The following is a 6,000-nucleotide window of genomic DNA, read 5'->3' as shown; positions in this document are numbered from 1 at the left end:
TCCTTAAAGACTGGATGCATTAAAAAAAATTCAAAAATGAAACGTTTTAGTTTTATTTTTTAAGGGCAGGTAGTGGTCCCTGGGACCATTGCCTGCCCTCTAAAAATATTTTTAGAGATAGTCATAAAGTGGAAACGGTCCCATAGGGATCCGTTCCAAATTGCGACTGCATTACCCCAATTGCGGTCGCAAAACATTCATACATTCCCCAACAAACGACTCACCTTATAGACTCCCAACCGCCAGCTTCGCTCCGCTGACCTCACCCTTGCCACCATTCCACGCATCCACCGAATGACCACCGGCAGCAGATCCTTCTCCCACCTCGCCGCCAAGACATGGAACACCATTCCCATCAAGACCTGGTTGTTCGAGCAGTAGCAGATCCTTCCCCCTTCAGCGCCTTGAGACTCTCAAGGGTGAATAGTGCGCTCTACAAAAGTTTGATTGATACATTGCTTTGCGGACGCTATTAGGAAGGGAATGCCCCTTCCTAATAGCGACTTGCAATTCCTAAATAGCGATTTGCAAATAAATTGAGACTCACTGTATAGGAATTGTACATGGCCCTGGGCCATTTTGCATGCGCAAACAGGTCGCAAACCCGTTTGCGCATGCAATTTAGGGCCGTACATTTGGGCATCTGTCTATTAGATTTTTTTCTGACACAAACACTGGGAAAACTTGGCATCTGAATACGGAAGTCTTGGAGAATCAACAGGGTATTGAAGATCTTCAGCTTGAAATAGGTCACTTCTTTAAAGAAAATGAGCACTCTGTTGATTCCCCAGTAATTCTGTGGGACTCATTTAAATGGAATTAAGAGAACATTACATAGTTAAAGGCCGAAATTAAAAACAAAGAGGCATTTAGGGCCAGATGTAGGTAGCCAAATACCTGTCGGTAACGGCCGAAAATACCGAATTTTGGCCGTTACAGACCGGTATTGGGCTATTGAGATGTAGGAGCCCAAAAAAGACCGATTCGGTAAATACGAATCGGTAATTTACCGAATCGGTATTTACCAAATTCTCATTTACCGAATCAGTAAATAAGAAATGGTAAAAAATGAGTTTTGAGGTGTAGCAAACTTATAAAATACAGAATTTCATGAAATTCGGTATTTAAGAATCAGTAATTACCATGGAGTGAAAGCAGGTGGTAAGCAGGTGCAGGCTATAAAAAAGGCCCCAAAATGCAACAGTGTGACCAGAATGGCGGCATTCTACGTGATAGCAAGGCGGCTACGGCTACTGGCAGCAGGAGAGAGGGTCTGGAGAAGGGAGGAGCAAGTCTACAGATAGAGGATAACGCTCTTCCAACTCACTGAGGCAGAGATATTGCAAAGGTACAGGCTACACCCCCAAACTCTCCTGGACTTGATCAGGGACCTGCACCCACTCCTGGAGCACCCAACACCAAGGGCGCACGCCATCCCACCCCATGTGCAGGTGCTCTGTAGCCTACATCTGATTGCATCTGGGAGTTACCAGGGGGTGATTGCTTCGGTAGGTGGGGTGTCCCAGAGCTGCCTGTCCCGTTTCTTCCGTATGTTCCTAGAGGCCATGATGCAGAGAATGCATCACTACATCAGCTTCCCTGACACACAAGCAGAACTGCTCAAGACCAAGACTGACATCTATCAACTGGCACAGTTCCTTCATGTCATAGGCTGTATTGATGGCACCCACATCCCAATCTGCCCTCCTGCAGCCACAGAATACATCTACAGAAACTGAAAGTCAACCCACTCAATAAATGTGCAGGTGATATGCAACGCTGGCAACATAATTACTGACATTGTGGCCAAATTCCCTGGGAGCACCCACGACTTCTACATATTCCAGAACAGTGGGATCTACACACGGCTTGCTGCTGGAGAATTTGGTGAAGGATACCTGCTAGGTAAATCGCTGTGACACACCGTGATAGATACTGCAGATGAATGTATGTTTAGTATGTAACTAATGGCACTCTTTCCCACCTAGGTGATAGCGCTTATGCTGTGCGGTCCTTTGTTCTCACCCTCTACCTGAATCCATCTACCCGGAGTGAGAGACGTTACAATGTGGCACACAGAGCAACACACAACGTTGTTGAGTGCACATTTGGACTCTTAAAAAGCAGGTTCTGCTGCCTCCACAAGATCAGAGGTGCACAGCAGTACACACCCATCATCTGCTGTAAAATAATTGCAAACTGTGCCATGCTGCACAACCTTGCCACCAAGAAAGGCACAGAAGTTGATATGACTTATCATGAGGACATTGATGATGGAACTGAACAGCCAGAGCCCTATGCAGCAGGAGTAGCGCCAGCAACAGATGGAAGACTGAGACGGGCAGAGATCACACACAGCTATTTTTAAGTAAGTAAGGAGACACAGCCAGGGGTTGAATGTGAATGACGTACTTTAATGGGTACTATGGCAAATGTCAAATGACACATCATTGTAGTTCAATTTGTGACAACCTAACTAGGCGGTCACAGGTTACCTCACCCTAACATGTTCTGTGGAGTGTTTGCAGCATTACCGTCTGCGCCCACGCTCAACAGTGCGGGATGCCCGAGACTGGGATTCAACATTGGCTGTTGAGACAGGGTCTGCAGATTGGTGCCTTCTGCTCCTCCGTATGTCCTGTATGGGTGTGCTACTGCTGCTCCTGCTGGTGGTGTCATCAGTGTCCCCCACACCTACATCTCCAGTGTTGGCTGACTGGTTCGTCAGCAGCTGTTCCATAGCAGATGTCACCCCCCCATTCCCCCTGGAGACATCTATGCAGCAGTGAACAAGGCCCTCTTGCATCGCCACAGAGCGCCTACATAGCAGCGAAGTGGCAGTTGCCCGACGGTTCACCGCCTTGGTGTGATGCTGCATACACTGCCTCTCCCGGCGCCTTTGTGTGCGGTCCTCAATGAGTTTCACACAGTGCCATCATGGACTGGGACATGTCCCGCATTCCCTCTGCGATGTCCCTCATGCTCTCCGCCATGGAGCTGATGCCCCGGTTCATATTGTCCATGTTGGTGTTTAAGTGGCGCATCTGTCTCTGTACTGATGATATTGCTTTCGCCTGCAGGCGCTGAACTTTCACCATTGTGGCCTCCAGCCCGCAGAAGACCCCGTCGCCATGCCCACTTGTGCTGCTCTCCCGGACCCTACAGCGTCTTGCACCTTTGTGCAAACCTTCATGAGCGGACTGCAGCCCAGCATTGTTTGCCTCCTGTGGATCTGTTTGTGTGTCACCCTCCCTTTCTTCATCAGAGGACATCGCTAAGATTCGGAGAGGGGGGACATCATGCCTCCTGGGCCTTACCACTTCCAATAACTCTGAAGATGGTGAGGGAGATTAAGCTGGTGGGTCCTGCTCTGGTGAGTCATACAGCAGAGGCGATGATGGATGTGCTGTTGTCCCTGCCTCTGGTGTGGCAGCTGCATGTGCTCTGGGTGCCGGTGGTGTTTCAGTGCTTGGCCCTTCACTCCTGCTTGCGTCCTCGCTCCTTTCCCTTTAGGGTGCCTTTTTCTCCCTCTCCTGCCCGATGATCTCTCCTGTGGACAGATATGGCCATTGGCTCAGTGGTGCTGCAAAACACTCTCTGGCTCCAGGGTGGACTCCACCAGCTGCTCCAGGTCAGTTAGGGCAGGTGCCCTGCTCCTTCCTCCCCCTGTGACACTGGCCTCTTTTCTCTGTGCTGCCAGCTTCTTCTTTGTTATGATCCTCCGATCATACCAGCCTTTCTTGAGGTCATCAACTTCTCTTGTGGTCACCCCTATGGCGTTCACCTTAACCTGGATTCCCAGCCAGGTGTTCCTTTTCACAGCCTCTGATACCTGCAGAGACTGTTTGCCAAAAAGCTGGGTGTGGTGTTTCACCACCTCCTCCACCAGCACCTGCAGTTCACCTGTACTGAACTTTAGTTTTCTTTTGGCGGTCTGCTACTTCTCTGTGTGAGTGCGGAGATTCCATCCTGCACTTCTGCTCAGCTCAGCTCAGTACAGCCAGTAGCTCAGTGTCTCACAGCTTTCCAGAATGTTCAGTTAGTTTGCACCTGCATGGGTGTGGCCACTTCCTGGTTGTGGGGTGGGGTGGATGCACAAGATTGGTTGGTTCCTCTGTTTCTTGGTTGAGGGGGTGGGGTGGATGCACATGCTTGGTTGAATCCTCAGTTGCTTGTATTTTGTATCTCTGATTCGGTATTTACCGAATCGGTAAATACCGATTCGGTAATTCACATTCATTCCTATGGGCCTGGGAGCCCATAGGAATGAATGGGAATTACCAATTCGGTAAAGACCGAATCGGTAAATACTGAATCGGAGATTCCGATTTTTACCGATTCAGTAATTTTTACCGATTTTGTTTGCTACATCACATTTACCGATTCTAAAATACCGAATCGGTAATATTCGGTATTTTAGAATCAGTAAAATAAGATTACCTACATATGGCTCCTAGACTCTTATGACAAGTCCTTATTAGATAAGATAAAAAAATTGAAATATATCTACAACACCATTGTGACTAAAAGGGCATATATCAGTGTTCAAGCACAAAAATCAAGACCACTTCTACTTCGTAACAAAGCTGGGAAAATGCTTGCCGCCACTCTTAAATGTAATAACTGCAACAACCAGATATCTCCTATCATGGCCCTTCTTGGCTTGCAAAAATTGAAAACTGAAGAGATAATTGTGGTATTCAAGTACTTCTGTAGTAAATTCTATACTCCAGGGACGTTATGCGATAAAACTAAATGTTTAGACTTTCTGTACTTCCTTGCCATAGCTCGTTCTCTGATTTGGATAGAACACGCTTGAATCAGCCAATTGACACAGAGGAAATTGTTAATGTTATAAGATCTATGTGCAACTGAGTGTGATCAATTAGAGACTGATGACAATCCCTTAAGGCACTCTGGAGTGCCTTACGGGATGTCATCAGTTTCTAATTGATCACACTCATTTGCATCTTATACTACTCGTCCCTGGGTGGAGGGCGACACCTTAAGAGCACCTATTGAATTTGAATACCTTCTTTCTGAACTTATTTCTAATTTGGGCTGTGCATGGGCCAATCAAATTCTAAGCATCATAAAATCTATGTGGTCAGGGAAGGCACCAGAGCCGGATGGTTTTCCCATCGCTTTCTATAAAGTTTTTTTCTCCCTCAATCATCAACCACCTCAAAAACACATTGGATCACTTTGTGCGCCAGAGCAAAGTCACTGGATCAGCATCCAAAGCTACAATGGTGGCTATTCCTAAAGAAGGAAATGATCATTCTTACCCTAAACATTTCCGTCCCATCTCACTTCTAAATATGGAAGCAAACATGTTTGCCAATACATTAGAGAATTTTATACCCAAATTAGTAAATAACTCCCAAAACAGTTTTGTTAAGGGTCGTTTTACCAGGGATAATAGTTGTACATTCTGCCAGATAATAGAAAAGACCCGCCTTTCCTCACTTCCGACAGCGGCGAATGCACTTGATGCTGAAAAGGCTTTTGGTAAAGTGTCATGGCCTTTTCTACACACTGTCCCATAACCTTGGGCACTCATTCGTTAGTATGATCATGGCTTTATATGCCAGCCCCAAAGCAAAAATTAGGATACATGGTTCTACCTCCTCATACTTAGACCTACACCAAGGTACAAGACCGGGATGTCCCCTTTCCCCTCTACTGTTCTTACTCGCTATTGACCCCTTACATCAATTACTCAATGCTGCCCCAGAGGTCTCCAATTTGGTACCAAGAGATATAAAACTAAGGTTAATGTGGATGATATTCTCATATCTGAAGATATCGACCCCCCAATTCCAAGCATTACTGACATCATTCACTCATTTTCTGAGGTCTCTGGCTATACATTAAATAGGATCAAAACTGAGATATTCCCCTTAAATCTGTTGTGTTCCCCCTCAACTGGCTGTCTCAGGTCTTAAATGGCAGCCTAAATGGCTTAAATAACTAGGTATCTGGTTCTGTGGAGATCTA

Source organism: Lissotriton vulgaris, chromosome 3_2, assembly GCF_964263255.1.
Source record: "Lissotriton vulgaris chromosome 3_2, aLisVul1.2, whole genome shotgun sequence".
NCBI classification, from domain to species: domain Eukaryota; kingdom Metazoa; phylum Chordata; class Amphibia; order Caudata; family Salamandridae; genus Lissotriton; species Lissotriton vulgaris.
This window is presented reverse-complemented; position numbering follows the sequence as displayed.